Raw genomic sequence first — 26,484 nt, 5'->3', positions numbered from 1 at the left:
ACAAACTGCTGATTTGGCTCACTTATGGGAATGTAACCAATAGCATTTGGCAGGCCTGTAGCTGTCTATCAGGTGCCAGAAGTAAGATTATTTTCCCCAGAAAAATACTCTATCCAGTACGGCGGCAGCTGCAATTGGCATTACCATCTCATTAAGTTTATGGAAACCTCCTATCACCTCCCCAAGCACATTACATGTTGTGTATGCCAAGCAGGTGATACAAATTGAGAATGTGTAGGACTTGCATCCTTGCATCTCTTAGATATTTGATGGCAGTTCTGTGCCCTGTAAGCAATCCCTAATGGCTGATGGTAAAGAAGCTGAAATGCAAGAGACCGAGGTTTGATCCCTGGAAGATCAAAGAAGGTCCCCTGGAGAAGGGAATGGCAACCCACTCTAGTATTCTTGCCTGGAAAATTCCATGGACAGAGGAGCCTGGCAGGCTGCAGTCCATGGGATCACAAAGAGCTGGACATGATTGAATGACTTACACTGTACTCTATATTGGGCCTAGTGAAGCTAGATGGTTCTTGATTCACTATTTTTATAGGAGTTGGTGGCATTTCCAGGACTTTTAGTTTCTCCTTCCTATCATAATGGCTCTCACTTCACAAGCTAGGAAACAATTCAAGAAATCTGTTCTTTAGTATCTATTTCCCCATCCAGTCCAAAATAGCCACAGGTTGGGTACAGAATGGCACTGTCTTCTCTTAAAGTTAGACGTTTTTTCTTTACAGATAGAAACTGTGGTGAACACAGCCCAAAGTGACCACCAGTGAGCCATGCCCTTATGTTATTCCCTCCCCTTGAATGGTGGTGGACTTTGCAATTTGCTTCCAACCAACCAGTTGAATATGGCAAAGGTGATAGGCTACTACTGTCATTGTTATCTCATGCTTTATGGCAAAGGAGAAGGGATTTTACAGATGTTATTAAAATCCCTAATGATTTATTGACTTACATTACCCCTAAAAAAAGATTATCTAGAATGGGTTTGTTCTGAGTGAACCATTTACAAAAGAGCACACGCCTTCCTGAAAGAAGACTGTGTGTTGTTATCTGGTGTCTCTCTTCAGTTTGGCCATGGATTCTGCAGCCACCATAAAATGAGTTTTGCCAACAATCTAAGGGAGATTGGAAGTGAATCCGTCCCCAGTTGAGCACCCTCTTGAGAATGCAACCAAGCCAGAACGTTGATTTCAACCTTGTGAAACCCTGAGTACAGAGCTGAGAACTCAGCTAATCCTCATCCAGATGTCTAACCTATAGAAGATGTGAGTTCATTAACAGATATTTTTTAGGCCTGTTAGTGGTCATTTGTTTCACAGCATGGACAACATATATAAAAACTCTTACTATGGTCCTAAGAGCAGCATTTCTTAACTTAAACACTCTGAGATGTTGGGCCAAGATAATTCTTTCTTTTTAGGGATTGTCTGCGTAAGGTGTTTAGAAGCATCTCTGGCCAGTAGTCATTTGGTGCTACACCAGTAGCACCCACCTTCCCAGTTGTCACAATCAAAAATGTCTCTAGACACTGTCAGATGTCCCCTGATGGGGGGACCAACATCACCCAGAGTCAGAACTCCTGTCATGGAGGCAACAAGGAGTGGCAGGGATTGGTCCCTAACAGAATCAGCATGTTTTTGTGAGGATGTGCAGCACACATCAGAAGTACCATTAAAAGGATTTTGTTAGATGAGAGAATGGGTTTCCTCCATAACAAATAAGTGTCAGAGAAATTTACAATTTCAAAAATGTTCATATCACCCTTATCTTTTCCACAGGTCTCTAGCCTTGAGAACCTACTCTCTCTCCAACAATACCCTTCAGTCAGGCTTAGAAGACTTCTGGTCTTCCTAACCTATCAGACTTTATAGAGAATTTGGGGAAATTAAAAACAGTAATGCCACAATCGACATCTTTCTTGAATTTTTTTAATGTAAATTTCATATCAAATTTCACTGACTTCTGAAAACTCATATTGACACTGATCAACCAGAAATAATTGTTTTTACTACTTCCAAACTGTAACAAAATATCACAAACACTTTACATTTTAACATGTTGCCTGAGAAGTGGATTATCTGGGAATAACCTGAGTTATACTACATGTAACCTGAAAAATGAGTCAGCTGTCACCGGGGGTCCACTTCTCCATGCGTGTACCCAGACTCTCTTCTTCCGTTGTCTAGTGCCTTCCTTCTCCTTGCAGGAGGTGCTGTTCCTGAGGCCACCTTCCTATCAGTCCCAAAATACTCCAGGTGATGGGCAGACATCTTTCCTAGACATCAGCTCAACAGCTGGAACGACAATTCAGACTACTTGATACCCAGTCAGCTGCTTATCCCACTGCTGAAAAAATTAAGAAGGTAAGGGTTGTAGAATATTCCATTTTACTGTTTAAAATGAAACATGTCACTGCATATCCAGCAATTCCCTTGATTCTGCTTGCTTCTCCATGAGATTAATGAAAGGATGGGGAGTGTAAAAAAATGTACCTTCTCTTCTTGTTGAACACTTGTACATTTCCCCTGATAAAATCCTTTTGTTAGTTCATGCCTTGTGTTGTGGAATTGGCCTGATGTGGAACTGGACTGACAGGTGGTGACCGCAGAGGGATCTACTTTATTTAGGTATATGTCCAAAATAATTCCCAGTACTTTTTAACCAGATAGAAGCAAATAAATCCCTCTTTATTCAGATTGGAAAATATGATTTCAGTTCAACAGATTCTCAATGTATATATTTTCAGTGATCAAACTTCAAGCAAATTCTTATGACTTTTATTCAGTTGAAAGTTCTTCAGTGATAATGTATAAAGTATTAACAAAGAAAAAAACATAGTATATTATACTAATGTATGCTACATAGATTATATGTGTATATGTACTACATTACATAATACATTTTACTCAGAAGATACTTTTATAGAAACCTTAAAAGACTAAGCTGTGGAGACATCTTAATTTTGCTGGCATATTATTTACAAATCAGAAATATAATTGCCTTTTTACAGTTTCTAACCTTAAGCAACTTAAAAATAAATTGTTCTTTATTCAGTGATGGAAAACAAGCACTAATAAATGAATTGCACAAGTATTACAGATTGAAAAAAAAGCAAATATGGTTCTTGCAATGTCAAATCTATTCTGTGCCTTTGTATAAATAGCCAGAGGCAGGGTTGAATATCTTACTTGCATTTGAAATCAGCCAGCAATTTCAGATGTTATTCCTTCCCTGCTACCACGGCATTTATGTATATCTAAATATAAACTTTGTATCTTTAATCTAGTAGGAAACACAAGGTTCTCACGAACTATAGCAGTGTTTCACAACTTAATGTATGATTATCTCCTTTAAAGCATGACTTATAAATAGAAAAAAGTAAAGAGGTAAATCAGAACTACCCTACAAAACAACTTCGTAATTCCTATCATAACCCTAAACCTTAGGTTCCTTAAAATTGCACTACTAAATTACTATTATTTCTTTCTCAATATATACCAAGTATTTACCCTGTATGCCTACACAGAAGTCTTATTATACAGTTTGTATACAGCTATTATTTCATATGGTCTATCAATTAAGGAATGAATGAACATCGGTGACAATATGTTTATGTTTGTAAAAGTATTTTGGGTATCTGCTACATTTTTGTCTCCTCCACCTCTTTTCTCTGGACACTGGCCTTCCTGAATGAGTCCTGAAGTATTTGACTCATACTAGACAATAAGAGGACTATATTTGCTGTATGTGGTGTGCATGAATTGGGAATCTTTTGAGGTGATTGATGGAAGAGATGGGAAATAAGTCTGTCTCTTCCCTTTTGAGCAGGCAAACTGTAATGGTCATGTAAAGCCCGAATGACTGAAGAATTATTTCCGGCCAGGGGCGGAGATCTCACTAGGGACTGAAGCCAAATAACTGAAAGCAGAGGTGAAATATGAGTAAGAAACAAGTGACACCATTTCATAACTGAAGGAGTCAATGCTTTTCGTTTGTTTTACTGTGGTTTTAAAAGTCGTTTTGAGCTGTGAAGTTTGGAACTGAAAGATTTCTGATTAATATTAACTGCCCTGTATAATTTAGTATAAATTTCATCCCTACAGATCATAATTACATTTTGGCCTAGTCCACTTTTTTAAGAGATAAAGAGTACAATAGTTAGGTTCCTAATAGGAAATACATTTGGCATTCTCAGTGGATAAATTGAAAGTAATTATTGAAGAGACTACTCATAGACGTGTGGCAGGGTGTGAGGAACCAGTAAACTGTGATGGATCTGAATAATATAGTTCACAATATTTTAATAGTTAACATATGCTTAATGTATACGCAAACTATTTGTATTTTTGGATATTACCTCTCATTAGTGGAAATTCTATGGAAAAAATACATAATTATAAGGATATATGCTTAGAAACAAGAAAAAACACAATTACATTATATATGTTTTCTAAACATATAAAATATATTAGATTCACATTTTAATCATTTTAAGGGCACTACTTTTGCATTATTAGAATAACTTGATTGGCTTCCTTTGCTTCATTCCCTCAATTCTCTTAATCTAATAATAACAAAAACTAATGAATATGCAAAAATTTAGTTCAGTGTATTGAAGAGTTGCTGTTTTACAGCTGCTGTTGTGTTAATGTCAGAGTGGACTCACTGCAGCTCCGTGTACAGTTAGTCCTGAGTTCTAGGTCAAAATTAGGACTGGATAATATTAGAGTTAATTGAACACTGGGAGACTGTCTTATTTTAATATTTATTAATGTGAAGTTCAGATGGCTTAAGAAACCTGTTTAAGAGCACATAGCTCCAGGAGTAAATCCAGGACCATACACCAGATGTGAATTAGGAGTGTGTTTTTGAATGCTTGTTGGAGACTTTACAAAAAAAAAAAAAGTATATATATATATATATATAGCTATTATAATGCAAACTGACTGGTCCCTATTGTTAACAATAGGGTAAGAATCATTTGGTTATTGTCATTTCTCTTGTACATTTTATCACTTGTATTAGCCTCAGCGTGCTAGTTTTAAGAATGTGCCATGTGTAGTGCAAATCCAGGATCCCTCTAGTACTTATGATGGTGGCTTGTGCTTCATAAATATTGAATAAGAAGCTATACTTCACATCAATGTAAGCCTTCCCCAAGTTCAGAAGTCTTGACTGTAACTGTTGGTTCCATTTTTACCATAAGTCTCTATCACTGCTGCTGCCGCTCTATCACTAAATCACAGCTATTAAACCTTAAAGTTGACTCTCCCCAGTCAACTACCCAGTGGCCTCTTCCCTAAATGAGGACACCTTCCCATGTTGGTAATAATTTCTCTTGTTAGGACATTGATTACTTACGACTCTGAACCATGATTTCCTAGCTGATAGTAGTGAGTATATATTTTTAATGACAAGGGAAATATAGCTATGTTTATGAGACAGACTTCATTCACAGTAGTTATAAAATGAGATTGTCTATTTCAAAATGATAGCTAAAAATTTTGGTCAAGTCAGTGTGGAATTCAGATTGCTAAAAATTCTGAAATGATTGCTAGAACAAAACTTCACCTTTCCTATAAAAAACACTTTGGAAGTTGGGGAACTAACATTCTCCATTAACACAGTCATATTTATGTAGTAGGAAATTGGGTTGCATTAAACTTTCTTCTTCCATGAAAGGAGAATAGAAATTCAATTAGACTTGTAAAACAGAGATCTATTTCCTACTTTTGCTAGATTCTGGAGAGCAGAGGATCCCCTAGAGAAGATTCATTATGAAAATATTTTTGGAAAAAGCTTCTCAGTCATGATGAGGAAATTGTTGAATTATCATCTAAACTGCATAGGATAAAGATGCAAAAGCAAAACAGATATTATAGCACACAAAAATAGTTTAGTGAGTGTTGGGACATCAGGAAATGTTTCAAGCAAAGATAAGCCTGAAGCTGTTATAATTTGAACTTGGTTTGGTTTAAGATATCTTGGATGCAAAAATAGTTATTGATATTCCTTTTAGTGCCCTTAGAACAACCATGCACTTTATAGCTGTTTTTTTAATTTGAGGATTATTTAGCCATTATCAGTGGAAAATAGATTAAGCAACACTTATTTAAGCAATGGGCTTCCCTTGTGGCTCAGCTGATAAAGAATCCGCCTGCAATGAGGGACATCTGGGTTTCATTCCTGGGTTGGGAAGATCTCCTGGAGAAGGGAAAGGCTACCCACCTCAGTATTCTGGCCTAGAGAGTTCCATGGACTGTATATTCCACGGCTATATAGTTCATGGGGTCTCAAAGAGTTGGATTCAACTGAGTGACTTTCATTTTCACTTTATTTAAGAATAAAGAGCTAAGTGTGTGTCTATATATATATATATATATTACCACTAAACATAGCTTGAAGGATTTTGACCCAAAGCACTTCCTAAGTCCTGAAAGTGGTAATATGAAAGAATAGCTTCTGGACTAGTTGTATTTAATGAACTATTCCAGCAGGTATCATATTTTGGCTCTTAGATTAAAATCAGAATGATTTTATGTCACTGAGAGAATAAGATTTTAAGAGCCCATGGAACATGCCCAAGGACATCTACTGTGGTATCTATTTCTGTCAAGTGGGGAAATCCACCTAATTGGTTTATATTGCAGCATATTAAAAAAAAATAAAAACAAAAAAACGAGCAAATGACTAAGTTAGCTGGCTTCTGTGAAGAGAAGCTAATGTAAGTCTCTAAATAAGGAATATCTTTGCTTAGAGGATTGAAACCTTGTTTATCTCTAATGGCAACACTCAGCTAAGAATTAAGGATGCTTTCCAATTCCATTTTAGGAGGTGGATAGAGCTGTGACTGATGCATTTGATTCTCTCCATAATGTTTCTAATAAACATGACATGCTCAAAAGCAGCTGAACCCGAGCCTGCCACTGAAGCTAGGGAACAAAGCATGTGATTCCATCATTCTTAAAAGGCATGGTAACTTTTGTAAAACTCTAGAGCCCTCAATAGGGTTTCATTTCATATTCTTTTCTGTTTGTACTGGTCTCAGCTTGAAGCAGTTCCAAAAAAACATTAGAACTGTGAGATTCAGGAAACCTTTGGATCCAATAATTACCATTTCCTTCATTATACATTAATTCAGGATGGTTTCCCTTTTGTTTCTTAAGCATAAATGGTTCTGTATTTTTTTTCTGAAATAGTTGGAATATGCTTTTATTCAGGGTGATCTGCAGCTGCTTGAGCAAACAGTTCATTTTTTTTTTCCTTGAATAAATGTGGAAGGACGTTATTTGGGAGTGAGAAGACAAATAGGGGTGGGTAATTTCCAAATAATCTTCTGTTCAAGAATGTCATGTATTATTTAAACATATTTCTAGAAAATAGGTATGCAGGACTCCACTTTTCACATAATGTTCCCAGAAGGTCAAAATAATATAATAAAACATGTGTACACATACACACAGTGTTTATGAGGACAATAGAACAAAATCCTGCACAATTGCAGGTCATATTTTATCATGGTAATTTTTCACCAAAAATACAATTTATAATTTAAGATTTAAGCAGTCAACTGACATGCCTGATTGTATAGTATAACCTGTTATTGTGCTCTGTGTGAAGTAATTGGGAAAGGATATGAAGTAGAAAGGCACAATGCTTGCTCTTGAGCAGGATTACAATCCAGTGTGTGAGAAAGATAAGCAGACACAATCATAACACAATGGGGCGAATGCTGTAGTGGAGACACAGGGCAGAGTGAAGCTGGCATTCCAAGAGACAAGTGGATCATAGTTAAACTAAACCTTGCAGAACTTGTAAGGATTCCTTTATCCAACAAGAAGAGGTATTTTAGATAAAACTGCCAGTACATGCAAAGTTCTATAGACCTGAGAAAAATGAGCATGCAAGTAACAGAAGGACATTCCTTTAAAAAGAAAACCCAAATACTATTGTGAACAGACCACACAAGATAATAATGATGAGAGAACCACAGAAAGGTAAATAGATCAGATGGCCTCAAAAGGTTCAGGATCTATATGCTAGGAGATTGTATCAAGGATGCTAAGCATATTTTAAGGAATATTCTGTGTCCTGAATTTTCTATAATTGTGCCTCCTATTGTATTTAATTATTAGGAGCAACTTATACAAAGTTGGAATAATATTACCTATTGAATTCGCATGTTAAACAATTTTGGGCACCTATAATCTGACAAGTCATAAGTATAGCATACATACCAGTAAACAGTCATATATCTTCATATCTGTAAACTTAGGTATAATAAAGTGGGTGTCCCTATATAATCAGCACCTATGTTTTAAAAAGAATATTGCTGACACCCCAAAAAGTCCACCTCTGTTCCCTTCCAGGCACTATTCTTACCTAAAAAACAACCATTATCCTAACTTGTTTTTAGGATAACTTGAGAGATTAGGGTTGTCTGTTTTTGAATCATAGAGTACAACTCTTTTATATCTGATTTATTTGCTTAATTAAATATTAATATAATTTATCCCTGTTATTGAATATAGCAGTGGTTTATTCATGTTCATTTTTTGTATTGAATTCCATAGTATAAGTAAATATTTGAAATATGTTAATCTTCTTCACTGTGGACTGACGTTTAGGTTGTTTCCAACTGGAAGCTGGATGAAAGCTCTGCTATGAATATTCTTGCTTATGAATGTTAGTGAATATAACTAACACTTCCACTGGGTATAACTATAGCTAACAGTGGAATTGCTGGGTTATAAAATAGCTACATATCATACTGATTGTATTGTTCTCAGATTTAAAAATTCACTTCTGGATGACACGCATCACTTTATGGACACACTGAAGCAATATTAAGTGACTGCATGGCAGAATGCTATTTCTAAGATTTTTCCTAAAACATAAGCAAGGTGCCTCCATGTTCACACCTTCAGTAATCAAGACCAATTCTGATAGAATTCTGACTTTCATCTAATGTGAGAAGTATTCTTAGATTCTCTGTTCCATTCTTATAGTGACAGATACTGGAATATGTTAATTAGCTTGACTGCAGTGATCATTTCATAGTGTATACATATATCAAAATATCAAGTTGTACAATTTAAATATATCTAATTTTGCTATGCCAATGATATTGCTCAATAAAACTGTTTTAAAACAAAAAAAAAAGTCTCATCAAATCCTAACATTTTCCTACCATATGAATGGCTGAATTATCTAAGTCAGAGAGTTGTCATTCTCTGCTTAATGAGTTCCAGGTATGGGTCCCCTCAAGCTCTCTCAGTAGAACTTCCAGGCTTTCATTTCTCTTATCTTCTCATATGGTTTTCCTAACATTTCACCTAATTGATTCTGACTATAATGTGAAATTTCATAGTTGTAGTTATATTTGCATAAAAATGTCTTCTTTTACTTGTATCCACCAATTAAGTCAGCCCATTGTATTTTAAATGTTTTCCTTCCTTTATTCTAGATAGGTCTTTCCTCATAATATGTGCTCTTTCCTCATAATATGTGCATTCCATTCACTTGGTCATTTTACTTTTTAGTGTTTGGGAATCATCATCATTATCTTTTCTGAATTAATGAGAACATTTTTATCTAATTCTATAACCCGTAGGTTTTCTCTAGAACTTGATAAAAGTCTGTTACACCAGGAGTTTAAAAAATGCAATTCTAGTAAAAAGAGCAGTACTCATACTCAACACTCCCTCTGTCATTCCCCATAATCTGACTTAGGTTTTGTCATCATCAGTGTTTAGCTAAGCTCTCAACATTCATTCTTCTCATTTTCAGTAGAGGTCAAACTTCCAACTCATCTAAATTGAATTTAACTCTTCAAAATGATTAATTTTGATAAATGGACTGTATATCTGAACACCAATGCTTTATTTCCAAGTCTGATGACTTTGAACAAAGATACTGAAAATGATTATGCAAGGGTCAGGAGTCAAAATGCTCTGCGTGTGGTCTCAAATGATCCTCACTCATCAAGCCCTACACTTTTTACCAATGTTAAAAAAAAAATAAATAAAGTTCCAATTATTCTCTGTTCCTGAATTCAAGACACAGTTCAAGGAGCTCTAGACAAGTTTCCCATAACCAGGTCTCTGGACATTTAGGCTAGTTCCGTCTTGACAATCTTCATACCCCATGTCAAAAACATTACACCTGCTACCTTCTCATGTAAGCTCAACTTCACACCAACCAAAAACACCTGTGATGCTCAGGACTGTTGTTAGGGGAACTCTATCTCTGCACACCCCAACACAACAAGAATCCCCACTATTTGACCCTCATTCTCTAATTTTAATCTATATAAGTCTGTGTTGGGAGTGAGCAAATAACCTTTACATCATACCCCACCATAATTCCCTCCTTTATTTCTATAAATAGCACTATCACCATGATGGTTACATGTTTTACTTAATTGTTTTTCTCCCTTCACTTAAATGTAAGCTCTAGAAGGGCAATATTTTTGTCTCTTTTATTCACTGATATATCCCAATTGCCATGGTGCCAGATACTCTGTAGGTAAATGTATGTTAAAGGAATATATAAATATAAGTTAATTAACAATAATCATTTAAATATGTACAAATATATGAAAGACTCATAAGGCTCAGTTATTTATATTGTCCATGCACATTACATATTAACAAATAATCAGACCTATTGATTTCCCTGTATTAATTTGTTTTACAGCAATACCAATACAGCTATGATGTCTTTAAGAACTAAATTATTGCATGTATCAGCAAAAAAAAAAAAAAATGAATATATGTATGCCCAAAATATATGAATATCAAAGTAATTCTTTACCTAAATGCAAATATATCACAATATATTAATAGTAATTATTTTTTTCCATAGAACAAGCTGTCTCACCTCATATTAGGAACACTTAAGCCTCCTGTTAACATTGCTTGCATTTTACTTCTTGGTTAAAAAAAAAAAATAAAGTGCCAGCTTTATCACAGTCAAGAGTTCTGCCTTTTTTCTGGGAATTTTTTTTTTTTTTTTCATTTTAAAATGCCTCCATAACTGGGAATATTTCTGCTTGGGCAATGCTAGTTGATAGAACCATCCCAGACTTGCTGTCTTAGATCCTCATATTGAAAGAAAAAGAGCAGTCGGAGAAGATGAGATGGAGAGGGAGGGAAGGAAGGAGAGAAGAGGAGAAGGAGAAGGAGGCGGGGGGGGGGGAGACAAGGGAAGAGGGGGGATAAGGAGAGGCTTTGGTTGGGTGATTAGAGCCAGATTATAGGAGGCCTGAAGAGTAAAGTAAATAAACTTTAAAGAATAAGATAATAAAAGAATAAATGTTAAAGAATGATAGAAGAAATCTGGCAGTTTTTACTGAAATAAATAGAGTGCTGTTTATCAGAAGAACACAAAGAGAAGCCTGGATTTACTGGAGACCCAGCAGGTGAAGGAGACGGTAGAATAAGATGGGTGAAAGAGAACAGAAATGAGTGGATAGAAAGTGGAAGAAATGTGGAATGTAAAGCTGACTAGATAACATGGAGAACCACATAATTCACATTAAGCCTTTTTGAAACACTACTGAATGGTATGAGGTGAAGTCGCTCAGTCGTGTCCGCCTCTTTGCGACCCCATGGACTGTAGCCTCCAAGGTTCCTCCCTCCATGGCCTTTTCCAGGCAACAGTACTGGAGTGGGTTGGCCTTGCCTCTCCAGGGGATCTTCCGGACCCAGGGATCAAACCCGGGTCTTCCGCATTGTAGGCAGATGCTTTACCGTCTGAGTCACCAGGCAAGTCCACTAAATGGTGTAGTGAAAATGTAAAACAATCTGATGTGTGTTTTCTTAAGAGTATCTGACAGTAGGGAGATGATGGATAGGAGAATGCAAATATATACTAGGAGATGAGTTTTGAGATTCTGGAAGTAAGAAGCCTTATATGACCATAATAAAATAATATCAAAAATAATAGTCATCCTGCTATACTGTGATTTAGTCACATTGTCATGGTTTTATCATTGCTTTCATATGCTAAAACTCAAGAATAAACTGATCCTAAGTAACTATATTGTAAACATTTATATTTTTAAGTTTGTTGCCAGCTCTCTAACACCAGGGTATAAAAATACCAATTCCCAATTTCCAAACAAATCTCTTTGGCAGAGTGAAAGCATAGTACATATGCTAGAAATTCAATTGCTCTGCCTTTATTTTTTGCAAGAGGACAGTAAAAAATATCAGTATGAATATCCTTGGAATTATTATTCATTGTCTTCATTCAGGTGAATAATACACCATTTTTAAAGGACACGGTGCATATTTTATGATAGCATTTTATAAGCTTTCACAGGGCAAAACTGTTTTATTATTTATTAGTTTTATCCACCCCTTCACAAATTCTGGATAGCATTCTTCTTCACCTCTTTAAGCGCTACCCTTTTCCTATTTCCCTCATGTGTCAAGAAAACAACAAGAAAAACAAACTTGCATTCAATGCAATGACCACTTATGCAACTGATCTCATGTGCAAGGTGATGTGATAAATTAGAAGCCCTTTATTTATTCCTGGCTTGACTGTAACATACAGGCAAAATGCCAGTGTGTAAGTTTGGGGTCAGAATGTGACAAGAGTTGGACTGTGATGCAAAGTGCTTTGAGATTACTTAAAGAAGATATGTATTATATTTATTGTGAGGAATGTGATAAAACTTTCTGGAAGAGAGGGCATTTCCATTTATCTTAAAAACCGCATCAACTTGGGAAAGCCAGATTACTACATCATGAAAACAAATTGTTTCCTCTCTTAGTGGAGAGGACAATAAAAAATAAAAACAAAGGCAAAAATAGGGAAATGTTAAGCATGGGGAGAATACTGAAAGCAGCTCCATGGGGGTTAGAAAAAGAAAACCTATGGCTTTTCGCAATACAATGATTTGGAAATATAATATTCCCAAATATTTTAGAAACTCGATTTTGCAGTATCTTCAAACTGAAGTCTGTATAATTTCTAAGATGAAAAATTTCCAAGTTCATTTTAGTTTATAAAATCATCAAAACATTTTTCAAGGAAAAAAAAAGTGCAAATGTGAGTAAAACCAAGGAAAGTGAAGTTGCCCTATTTGTTATAGAGGTAGAAGAAATACTAATAGAATTGCTAGAACTACATCTGTGATTAGATGTAGTAGTGGGGATACAGGAGAAAAGTATAGATGGAATGAGTTTTAAATTTTGAACCAAGTTGTAAGCTGCAATTTGGAAGGACTGACTTTGTATGCATGGTGGGTATGTATGTAAGAAGAATGAATTTAACCTCAGTTGTGTTGTGTTTGAAGTTCCTAAGGCCAGGGAGGGAGAAAGTCTATCTCAGGAAGGAACAATGTCTCAGGAGAGATATTTTGGGGAGAGTTATGTAAAAAAGCACTTACCAAGCTAGCACTTGGTATTGTGTTTTATTCATTGTAGCCTTTCTACTAGACATGTAGTGGTACTGTTATCTCCTTTTGATTTGAATTTCAGTTTTCTTATTGAATAATTGGGTTGAACATCTTTCCTGAACATATTTGTCGTCTGCATATCTTCTTTGATGAAGTTAACAATTCATATTTTTACCCATTTTTAAAATTGAATGGTTTGTTTCCTTATTGTTAGACTAAAGAAAAGTTCAATCTTTATTTAGTGGATTTTGCATTTGCACACATAAATGAGAACTTTTTGTATAACCCAAGGTCATTGAGGTTCGTTTGCTCCTATGTTCTATTTAAATGTTTAATAATTTTATATTACACCTTTGGATATGTAATTCATTTTCTTTTGGAAAGGTGTGAAGAACAGATCAAGATTTCAAGTGCATGTCCAGTTGTTCAAATGTCATTCACTTAACACTATTCATTCTCCACTGACTTTCCTTTGCCACTTTTCAAAAATCAACTGGTGATATTTGTGTGGTTCTATTTCTAGAATGAATTTTTTCTCACTAATCTTTGTTATAATACCACAAAGTCCTTGCTATTATAACTATAAAATATTCTTTAAAATCATATAGCACAAGCCCTCTCAATTTTGTTTTTCATTATCAAAATAGTTTTGGCTGTTATTTTCATTCTCATATATTTTAGAGTAGCTTCTTCATATTCATAAAAAGAGGACTGCCGAAGTGATTTTGAGAGGATTATTTATGATTTATTTGGTAATATGGTAATGTATTTTAATAAAATAAATTTAGTTGCTTTCCATATGTCAAATCGGTTTTTTTTCTCCCTCAGTTCTTGTCTTGCTGCAGCAAAGAATTGAAATGACAGACCAGTTACAACTCAAGCAAGCAGGATTTATTAAGCAGCAGACCATAAACCCTGGGGATGTGGAAGGGGACCAGTTCCTATAGGAGTGGTCCCAACATGTCTTGGTTTCCTCTTCTGTACTTTTTGTCTCTTCCCATTGGTGGTCCCTGGGTCTGTTTTGGCTATTCCCCATGCAGAACAGGGCTTGCACGAGAGACCAGTCCAGGAAAGAAACATGTTTCCAGTCAGTGAAAGGAGTGTGTTAGGTGTCTTTTCCCACCAAAGGTTCTCACACCAGGCCACAGTTTCCCTTTTCCTAGGCTTTTTCCTTGCCTTTGCCCTTAGCGAAGTTCTAGTCGTCGCTTCCTCTGACCACGATCTTGGAGCCTGTTTCACTATTCTAACTACATAACACATATATTTCTATTTTATGAAAATATTGTGTAACATGACAGTTATCTGTTCCTTAAAATTTTTAGTAAACCATTTGCCTTTAAGTCTTGCCCTGGAGGAAATGTTTTGGTTGTAATTGTGGTAGGTCTTCCAATTCATGAGATTGGTAATATCTTCTTTGATAGTAAACATTTGATTCTTTTTATCTGCATTTTGTGTCTTTAGCATAAAGATATTCATTATTCATATGTTTTATTAGTTTTATGCATTAGTATTGCAGTATTTTATAGATGTGCATTTTCTACTTGTAGTTTGTTTTAACTAGTATATGTCGCAAATTTAATTTTACTATATGTATTTCTCTGTCCTACCATTAGAACATAAGCATTTGAAAGCATGAATTTTATATGACTTTTTTCAAAACCATTTTGTGTACTGTATTTATATCCTAATATTTGGCAAAGACTAGATGTTCACACATTTATGAGAGAAGGGAAGAAAGAAAGAAAAAAGAAAGCAAGGAAATTTGTGTTTCAATGATAATATATCTTCAGTCAGCAATGTGATTAATATTCTGTTCTCTAAATTACATGTAAATATTACCTACTAAAAGCCAAGTTAAAGTTCAGTCAGTTTAAGCAATTAATTAAAATTATGGTATCTAATAATATAACAATATTTGAATATCACAGATAGCCATATTCTAAGACATCAAAAAAATCTTAGGAAAAATGCCATACACATTTTTGAGAACAATACTCAATGCAGTAAGAATGTGAAATGAGAATAATAATCTTTCTTTTCTCAATTAGGATAAAAATATGGCAGAATGAATTGAGTTGTTAATAAAATATAATGCATTATTAATTCCTCAATGAAGGGTTATTTAACATTATTGTAAAAAAATCTATGTCAAATTGACTGATTCACATGAACATTACACACACATATTACATATATAGTGTTTGTGAATGTAACTATGAAATTCTAACTGTATAAATGTTGTTTATTAACCATTCAGTTCAGTTCAATTCAGTCGCTCAGTCGTATCCAATTATTTGTGACCCCATGAATCGCAGCATGCCAGGCCTCCCTGTCCATCACCAACTCCCAAGTTTACTCAAACTCATGTCCTTCAAGTCAGTGATGCCATTGAACCATCTCATCTGTAGTCCCCTTCTCCTCCTGTCCCCAATCCCTCCCAGCATCAGGGTCTTTTCCAATGAGTCAACTCTTCACATGAGGTGGCCATAGTACTGGAGTTTCAGCTTCAGCATCAGTCCTTCCAATGGACACCCAGGACTGATCTCCTTTAGGATGGACTGGTTGGATCTCCTTGCAGTCCAAGGGATTCTCAAGAGTCTTCTCCAACACCACAGTTCAAAAGCATCAATTTTTCAGTGCTCAGCTTTCTTCACAGTCCAACTCTCACATTCATACATGACCAATTAATCATTAGTGATTAGTTATTATGAACATATTATTTTTGTAAATTTATCTTATAAATCATAGGTTCATACTACCACTCCATTTCATGATTACTTAAAATGTGGAAATATTCTGACAATGAAAAACTATTTCCCATCTTATATGATAGTGATATGTACCTTGCATCCAGTTTCATATCATCTCCATTCCTGCCTGATTAGCCTTTATCATAAAAGATAAAACCTACTATCTGTTATTAAAGAACAGTTTTTCCTTAATGCAGAGTCACCATAATCACCATAATTAAGAATCATCATTATTCTTACCATCAGAAGCACAGTAATCACCTTAATGCATGAACACAAATGACATTTAGTTAAATCATTTTGAGGATTTGTAGGATTGAATCAACCTAACATTTTTTAAAACTTTGAACATTGGATCTGTATAAGTGGAAATATTTTATATTTGGAAACAGCACAGCTAGAATTTTATTTCTTTGGTTATAGGCTCTATCTTTCTGTTAGTGAAAACAGTAAAAAAAAATAAAATAAAATGCATTGAATGTTTTCGAGCATTTATACAACAGAATAGTGTATAAAACCTCCACCTAAAGGAAATATGATCAAAATTGGAAAGGAGCAGAGAATTATTGCTATAAAATGAATCTGGAACTTTCTAAGTTTAACTTTTTCTATGTTAATATTTGGTCTTATCTAGATGGCAGGTAGCACAAATGTTTATAATTGGGAAAAAACTGAAATTGACCATCTCTAGAATTTTAGTGGAATTCCTTTGTGAAGTGTTAAAATTCACATTTAAGAATCCTTTCATTGCGATTTTTAGATGAAAAGTTCTGGGTGACTTTGCTATTTCCTCTTGGGTCCAGATGGAATCGTATGCACTTTTTAAAACCATCTGTCATGCAGCACCTTAATCTTCTTATATCAACTACAGGAGAATAAGAACATCTGACTTTGTAGAGATAAAGTTAACATGACAGGATGTCAACCAGACTCTTTCATATGGTGCTTCCAACATTTTGTTGAGTCACTTTGAGATCTTTTCCCTTGGCTGTTTTATGGGCTTAAGAAAGCAGAGAACATAATGCCTATTTTAGAAGCTGGTAAATGTCATTGCTTTCTTGCCAATATATGTATTTTTTAATTCATCAAATTCTCCAGAAGGTCAACCTGAACAGAATTTTCCCTCCTTGGAAGTGACATTGCATAAATTGTGTTTATTTAAGCATCACAAACTATAAAGCTTACTACAAATAATGTACTGATATTAAGTATGGATGTTTTCTTTGAAAAGAAACATAGGCAAGACTAAGTGTTGAAGAGGTAGATTATAGTCATTTTTTCATCCTTTACTTAAAGGATGTGTCATTTAGGGTCTGCAAAGAAAATAGGTAATACAATAGAGCAATTGAGGGCACTTTGATGAAGGGACAAATTTATTTATAAAGACTAGAGTAGAAGACAATGCAAAAGTAGCAAGAGCTGAGAAGGTTCACCACTCTAGTCCCAATTATACCAAGAGAGAGATAGGCATCTAGAATGCAGGGAGAAGTAGAGCTGAATTAAATGGGCCTTTTGACCCTAAAAGGGATCTGTGGCTTTAGGGATAGAAAAATAGCTACTTTCAGTTTAAACCTATCAGGAGAGGAACTAAGGGCAAATATGCTCTTGACCTCCCCTTTCCCCCATTTCTTATGGCTAAAATGACACATACCCTATAGGACATGAAGCCTAATTAATGCAAGATGAGATAAGTCACTTCTTGAAGCATATTAAATTATAAGAAATAATAGGGAGTGGATTGCAGTGAGAATTAGAAAATATCTAGCACAATAATTTATTTTAGGTGTTGACTAAAACATTATTAGAAGGGAATGGCAACCCACGCCAGTAATCTTGCCTGGAGAATTCCATGGACAGAGTAGCCTTGTGGGTTATAGTCCATGGGATCACAAAGAGTTCGGCATGACTGAGTGACTAAACAACAACAACAAATAATTCAGTCTAAAAGTAGAGAGTTATGTTTTATTTGACAGTAATTTTTATGATATCAGGCCTGGGAGTCAGCATCTCAAGTAACCCTGAGAGAACTGCTTCAAGAGGGTAATGGGAGAAGTCAGATTATATAGAAGATTGCCACAAAGGGCAAGTAGTTTGAATGTCAAAATACTATTTTTAATTAAAGAAAATCAGATATGCCAAGTTAAGGAATTTAGCACTCTTCTACATATGGGAAGAAACAAGAGTTGGTATGCACCTCAGATGTCTGGGGCCAGTATCCTGTGTTTTCACATCCTGAGTTTCCACAGGGTTCACTGTAGAGAGTGGCTGCAGTCTGGTGGCTGCTGGATGGCAAGTGTTCTTTTCTTCATGAGTTCCTCTGGGCACATCTGCTCATGTTGGAGGGCTGCAAGCCTTGATTATTGTGACATCCTTTGTTTACAGATATGAAAAGCAGTATTTCATTTGTCACAGGCATTATATTCCCTTTTTTATCATCTTTATACTCACCAAAATATTGAGGACAGACTGTGAGGATTTACACAATCAGCTAACAACTGGAATACAGAAAAACTTTAATCTTATGGAAATTTGCCAAGAATAGCCGTCAACTCATTTGAGGATACTGCTACTGAAATTTTTAAACAAAACATATGTGTTCATTAGGTTTATCCTGGAACACAAATATGCTCTGTATTTTGATGATACAGGAGATGTAAGACATGATACCTATCCTTAAGAAACTTATTATCAGATTCAAGGAAAAGAACAAACATACATCTAAAGTAACTAAGGATACAAAAACAAATACAGAACAGTCTTTTTCTGTCTAGCCTGCTTTATTATAAATATGAAGAAGAGAATAATATAGCAGTAGGAAAAACTTGCTGTAACATCTATATCTCTAACTGAACTTAGACCATGTAGAAAAGACAAGACATTCAAGAAAAAAAAAAAAAGTAAGCATTAAGTATATTATTTAAAAAAAGTGAAAGTGTTAGTTATGCAATTGTGTCTGACTTTTTGCAACCCCAAGGACTGTGACCCCCCAGGCTCCTCTGTTCGTGGAATTCTCCAGCCAAGAGTAATGGAGGGGTAGTCATTCCCTTCTCCAGGGGGTCTTCCTGACCCAGAGATTGGACCTGAGTCTCCTGCATTACATGCATATTATTTACCATTTGAGCCTCCAGAGGATTAGAAATTGGCGTAGACTGAATCAAATCCGTTGAGGAATTTTGGAAAAATAGCATTTGTGTAAGTTGTTTTGGGTCATATATCACGGGAAAATAGCAGATTTATATTTTTTATTGCTACTTACCTAGAAATATTTATCTCTTGATGGCACATATAAAAAGCCTAATAAATATTAATGAAGAAGGAAGCCAAAAGAAAATTTGTCAAAGTAGAGAAAAATACTATTTCCCTGACCATGGAAGTTCTACATGAAAGCAAATACATCACAAAACTAATGCAAACATTATTTTTTATAAGTTTACTTCATTCCCAGGAGATCTTTATCTGAGCCTATGTCAAGTATTCAAAGATATCCTTCAGGAAAATCTAAATTAAGCAATGAAAATCCATATGACTACCTCACTTGACTATCTATCATCAAGTCTCTCTTCTTGATAAAGTAGTGAATCAGTTATGCTGTGTCAGATAGTGATTCTGCATAAATGAGAATTATTTTCTTATGTCCAGACTGACCCTGCAGCTATGGAAGTACCCATTTATGTATTAACCAAAATTTCCATTAAAGGAATCCAGAAATCTGTAATCCCCAAATCTTAAATATAAGTCTGCTTCATGATTTAATTTTAACCTTTAGTGAGGTTTTGTTTTCGTTCGGTTGCTCAGTCGTGTCCGACTCTTTGTGACCCCATGGACTGCAGCACACCAGGCTTCCCTGTCCTTCACCAGCTCCCAGAGCTTGCTCAAACTTATGTCCATCGAGTCAGTGATGCCATCCAACCATCTCATCCTCTGTTATCCCCTTGCCCTCCTGGCCTCAATCATTGCCAGCATCAGAGTCTTTTCTAATGAGTCAGCTGTTCGCATCAGGTGGCCAAAGTATTGGAGTTTCAGCTTCAGCATCAGTACTTCCAATGAATGTTCAGGATTTATTTCCTTTAGGATAGACTGATTTGCAGTCCAAGGGACTCTCAAGAGTCTTCTCCAACACCACAGCACAAAAGCATCAATTCTTCAGTGCTCATCCTCCTTTCTGGTCTGACTCACATCTTCAGCATTTATTGGGTCTGGTAAGCAATGTCATTCAAGAGTCCATGTGCTCCATCGCTACACCATGTCAGTTGCAGCAAAGGTTATAGATAAGCCTTAGAGGATTGAATTACACATGTGATGCAACTTAGAGCATCTAAACTATCCTTAATTTCTAATATGTTAGAAATTAAAATCATATTAAGATGGCAAGGTTCCCCATCAATAGAAACATACAGATTGATGGATTATAATGAAGACATGCCCATCCCCATTGGAAAGAACTGCCAGGATCTCTCCCCACCATCAGGCCTTTATTTTTCTTTGATTTTAGCGAGTTTTAGTACTGACATTAACCTCTGTGAAAGACCCACAAGAAATGAACCTTCAGTCTAGAAAGTAACTGTCAGGAGAAGATGTTCTTTTGTACTTCATGTAATAGCTGTTTATATTAGCCTTTATTATCTTCTACTGCTTTAATGGAAGCATTTCTGATGAATCAGACACTTATGTTTGTATATTTGTCTTGATTACAAAATCTATGCTTTCGACTGAAAGCGGAGATCATCCCACAGATTCTCAGAAGTAAAATAGTAGTCTTAAAATATTCAGAAGAAACAGAGAGATTTCATCCTGAGCATATACAAAGATTGTACAGAATGTAGAGCTGTATTTAAATTCTGACGTTTAATTTTGTGAGGTATAATTATTTCATAATAATCAACAATAATTTACACCTTTTCTTCTGGGAAAGTGATAGTCCAGATAAACTGGTTATATAGTTCTGAAATACTAAACTCGAATTGTGAGTTTCAAATAAGCTGATAAAACAAATTTTTAAAGTTAAAAAAAAAAAAATAAAGAAAACTGTTTCAGTCCACAAGTTGACAGGCACAGGATAACTGATAATACCAATATTTACAGAGACCACAGATTACTCCACATTCCAGTTCTTCAGTGAAATGTATGAAGCCTGGAAGGCTTTTCAAGAAGGTCTGCTTTTCTTGTATTATTTTTTTCTCCCTTGTCTTCAGAGAAAAATATGTGAAAAAGGGATAATGAATAAAAATTAAGGCAGAAACTCCTGGGAAAATAAGTCATGGGAGAGATCCCACAGGGTACATTCAAATATAATTAGGCTTCTAGCTTTAGTTTTGTGGTAGGATTTTATGCATTATCTGAAATCTATTCTTGAGCAAGTTGATAATGGCTTTGATTGGAATAGTTTAGTAAATTCTACTATAACTGTATTTTCCTTCCAGTTATTTCTCTTTTAGTCTGTCATGATAATGACACATTTGTTCCTTATTTTGAGCAACTTAAAAAAAAAAAGTTGAAAACATTTCTGAACCTAAGGAGACTTTCCTAGTGGAATGTTTCATTGAGGAGAATAATCATTTAATTATACAAATATTGATTGCATTTTGTTTTGCTATTTTTAGGTTTTGGAAGAAAAATTCTCTTGATACAAGACACAAAAGAAAGCCTTTAATAAAACAAATACACACAAAATCCTCCAAATTACAACCAGAAAAACAGTATTAGCAGTGTTGACTTCAGAAGAATCTAATCAATGATTCATTTTACTCTCAGCAAAGAACTCTACTTACATAGCCTGTGTCTAATGATTTTAAGCTCATCCCTTCTTTAGTTTCACTGCATAATTGTGTAGCAAAGTCAGAAGTGCTATGAAGAACTGAACTCTGCTTACTACCATTGGTCTGAAATACATTGTACACTTAGCCCCCTGTTTCTGGCTCTTTCACATACAGTGAAAATCATATCTTTTTCAGAAATCATAAGATAAAAGATCTTCTTTAACATCCAATAATCCAATAATAGTAAGACAGAAACAACAACATGAAACAGATAAACATTTTACTGATGAGTCATTGTGCAGTGAAAGAGGAAGTAAATTAACACTCAACCTGTTCCATTGCTAAACATTCACGATGAGGATTTAACATCTGGACTAAGGAAACCAGATGGTTACAGAGAGAAAATTAGGCAACTTTAAGTCTTCAGAAAACTAAGAGCTCCCAAGTAGGGGGAAAATAATCAAGGTTGATTGAGCTTGTTGTTCATTCACTAAGTTGTGTCTGACTCTTTGTGACGCCATGGACTGCAGCACACCAGGCTCCCCTGTTCTTTGCTGTCTCCCAGAGTTTGCTCAAATTCATGTCCATTGAATGGTGATGCTGTCTAACCATCTCATCCTCTGCCACCTCCTTCTCCTTATGCCTTCTGTCTTTCCCAGTGTCAGAGTCTTTGCCAATGAGTTTTCTCTTTGCATCAGCTCTTTGCATCAGAGCATCAGCCTCAGCATCAGTCCTTTCAATGAATATTCAGGATTGACTGGTTTCATCTCCTTGCAGTCCAAGGGACTCTCAAGAGCCTTTTCCAACACTGCAGTACAAAAGCAGCAAGTGTTTTCTCCAGCACCACAGTTCGAAGGCATCGATTCTATACTGCTCGGCTTTCTTTATGGTCCTACTCTGATACATATACATGGCTACTGGAAAAACTGTAGCTTTGTAATAAATTCACCTAAAACTATGAAGAGTCACAGTTTTCTTTTATAAGGACAACTAACATTATGGGTGACATCAAGAGGCATATGAATCACATTATATGGAAAGAGTTGGCCATTTTATTTTCTGTATTAATGGTAGATTACCAAATTGTAAACTCCATAAAGTTTGCCACCTTCTAACCCTCGACTAGCAGAGTATATCCCACAAAGCCACTTTTAAGTACATACTTGATCAATGCAAGAATGAATGAATACACTGATAGAAATACTTGCATTTACAGATTTTTAAAAGTACATATTATTCTCACAATCACTATGTTCATGTTACAAGAGAACCAAACTATTAATCATCTTCCATTTGTCAAAGGTATAGAAATTTTTTCTCACTTCATATTTCAGTAGAAACTTTATTTCTTCAGTTCTTCTATACATTTATCTCTTTTCAAAATCTATACATGTCCAAAAAGTGTTCTGTAATTCTCAAGTTGTTCAAAGTATTCATCCCTCAAGTTGCCTAATGCCAATCTTCAGAAGTAAAAAGTGAGAACCTGCATTGATATCAGTGAAATATTGTTCAATGTAGGGCTAAGTGTAGAAGTAGAGGCAAAGACACATCCCTCCCATGCTGAAATTCTCAAAGGAGGAGGAGAATCTCCAGGATCTTCCTGCATGCAGCCTCATTGCCATATACTTAAATAAATATTTAACTTTATCACAACCTGGCTACCTAATGATATCTTCTTTAAAAGGCAAGTTATTTTGTATGTAAAAAGACTTTCTTCCATAATTTTAAATGGAGAATCCAGTAATAATGCATTTATAGTAATGCTTGCACCAACAGTATGATGATAAAGACCACTGTTGAGTTTAGCAATCCTAGGGGAAATATGTAAGTGATCTGTTTGGCTTTATTGGAAGATTAAAAGGATTTTGCTTTGTTTTCCTCAATTGTTTTTTGTTCAGGACCCTCAGCAGATATCCAGTTGTCAGAAATGTGTGCATAAATTATTTGACCCTGAGAAATATTTTTATTTCATATTACCCTCAGTTGTTATAAATCATATAATTTAATTTCACTTATTTTTAATATTTCCTAAAAATGCAAAAAAAAAATCCTGTTATTTGCTTGCTAATAAGGGAGCAAGAATCTTTAAAATGTCAAGAGATGTAGTAAACCATGGTGATTCTGGCATAATTTAGACTATTAACATTCATATACTGGAATGCCCATAATATGTCTTTGAAAAAGTTTGTAAATAAAGTAATAAAATTCATATCTGGCTGGTATTCCACCTCTGTTATGATTTATAGTAAGCATTGACTAATATGTGTCTCTCAAAGTCTTACCTCAGATCTGGTTTAAGCAAGTAGAATGTGCCTTGAACAGTGTAAAGAAAAGCATTAAAAAAAAAAAAATACGGCTTGCCTAATAATTACATTTTATGGGCTAAATTTCAATAAATACCTTAATAATAGCAATTCCTTCCACACATATGAGACTGCTTTTCAATCATTTCAGAGCCCCAAACTACATAATAATAAACATGACTCACCTTTCTAATGTAAACATTCCATTAAGATGTCTGATATTGCTGATCCTATCACTATCATAGGATCAAACCTGGGTCTCCCACATTGCAGGCAGATTCTTTACTATCTGAGCCACCAAGATCCCTGTAATATGTAGACCAATGTTTTAATCTTGCAATAACAGGTATTCAGCTAGAATGCATAGCTGTGGTTGTTAAAGCTAGTTCTATAATATTACATATAATGACAATTTTTTGTAATGGTTCTTTTATTAGTTTGCTAGAGCTATCATTGCAAAGAACCACAGATGAGGCTCCTTGAACAACAAAAATTTGTTGTCACAATTCTGAAGGCTAGAAGTCCAATATCACGTTGTCAGCAGAGTTGGTTCCTTTAAAGGGCGATGAGGAAAGGAGCTGTTTCAGGCCTCTCTTCTTGGCTTGTTAATTGTCATCTCTGTGTCTATTTGTGTTGTCTTCTCTCTTGATGTGTCACAGCCTCTGCTGGCTCAGATGATACGGGATCTGCCTACAGTGCAGAAGACCTGAGTTTGATCCCTGGATCAGGAAGATCCCCTGGAGAAGGGAACGGCTACCCACTCCAGTATTCTTGCCTAGAGAATCCCATGGACAGAGGAGCCTAGCAGGCTGCAGTCCTTGGGATTGCAATGAGTCAAACACAGCTGTGTGACTAACACTTTCACTTTGAGCTTTCCAGGTGGTGCTAGTGGTAAATAGCCTGCCTGACAATGCAGGAGACTTAAACGAGTATGAGTTCAATCCCTGGGAAGATCCCCTGGAGAAGGGAAGGGCAACCTATTCAAGTATTCTTGTCTGGAGAACCCTATACACAGAGGAACCTGGTAGCCTACAGTCCATAGGGTTGCAAAGAGTTGGACACAATCAAAGCAACATCACACACGCACACGTGTCTAAATTACTCCTTTTTATAAGGACATCCTCAGAGAAGGCAATGGCCACCCATTCCAGTACTCTTGCAGGGAAAATCCCATGGACGGAGGAGCCTAGTAGGCTGCAGTCCATGGGGTCGCCAAGAGTCAGACACGACTGAGCGACTTCACTTTCACTTTTCACTTTCATGCATTGGAGAAGGAAATGGCAACCCACTCCAGTGTTCTTGCCTGGAGAATCCCAGGGATGGGGGAGCCTGGGGCTCTGTCTATGGGGTCACACAGAGTCGGACACGACTGAAGTGACTCAGCAGCAGCAGCAGCACAAGGACGTCCTAGGTGGTGCTAGTGGTAAAGAAACTATCTGCCAATATAGGAGATGTGGATGTGACTGGTGATAGAAGCAAGGTCCAATGCTGTAAAGAGCAATATTGCATAGGAACCTGGAATGTTAGGTCCATGGATCAAGGCAAATTGGAAGTGGTCAAACAGGAGATGGCAAGAGTGAATGTTAACATTCTAGGAATCAGCGAACTAAAATGAACTGGAATGGGTGAATTTAACTCAGATGACCATTATATCTACTACTGTGGGCAAGAATCCCTTAGAAGAAATGGAATAGGCATCATGGTCAACAAAAGAGTCCGAAATGCAGTACTTGGATGCAATCTCAAAAATGACAGAATGAACTCTGTTCGTTTTCAAGGCAGACCATTCAATATAATGGTAATCCAAGCCTATGCCCCAACCAGTAATGCTGAAGAAGCTGAAGTTGAACGGTTCTATGAAGACCTACAAGACCTTTTAGAACTAACACCGAAAATGATGTCCTTTCCATTATGGGGACTGGGATGCAGAAGTAGGAAGTCAAGAAACACCTGGAATAACTCAAAGGCAAATTTGGCCTTGGAGTACAGAATGAAGCAGGACAAAGGCTAATAGAGTTTTGCCAAGAGAACACACCAGTCATAGCAAACACTCTCTTCCAACAACACAAGAGAAAACTCTACACATGGACATCACCAGATGGTCAACACCAAAATCAGATTAATTATATACTTTGCAGCCAAAGATGGGGAAGGTCTATACAGTTAGCAAAAACAAGATCAGGAGTTGACTGTGGCTCAGATCATGAGCTCCTTATTGCCAAATTCAGACTTAAACTGAAGAAAGTAGGGAAAAT

General features: G+C 35.8%; 1 long non-coding RNA gene across 2 annotated transcripts in view; it reads left to right on the top strand.

The window, feature by feature from the left end:
* Positions 1–23,350, top strand: part of LOC110127190 (uncharacterized) — a 35,589-nt gene extending 12,239 nt beyond the window's left edge. The window contains exons 3-5 of one of the 2 annotated variants that reach the window (XR_002310698.2): positions 1,077–1,274; positions 2,216–2,372; positions 21,771–23,350. This is a non-coding gene — a long non-coding RNA (uncharacterized lncRNA). The remainder of the gene's footprint in view (positions 1–1,076; positions 1,275–2,215; positions 2,373–21,770) is intronic. The other variant, XR_002310697.2, reaches the window with a different exon arrangement.
* Positions 23,351–26,484: the final 3,134 nt, after the last annotated feature.

The sequence above is a fragment of the Odocoileus virginianus genome, chromosome 1 (assembly GCF_023699985.2).
Source record: "Odocoileus virginianus isolate 20LAN1187 ecotype Illinois chromosome 1, Ovbor_1.2, whole genome shotgun sequence".
Classification (NCBI taxonomy): Eukaryota; Metazoa; Chordata; class Mammalia; order Artiodactyla; family Cervidae; genus Odocoileus; species Odocoileus virginianus.
The sequence above is the reverse complement of the archived record's forward strand: the minus strand, read 5'-3'. Positions and strand labels throughout refer to the sequence as shown.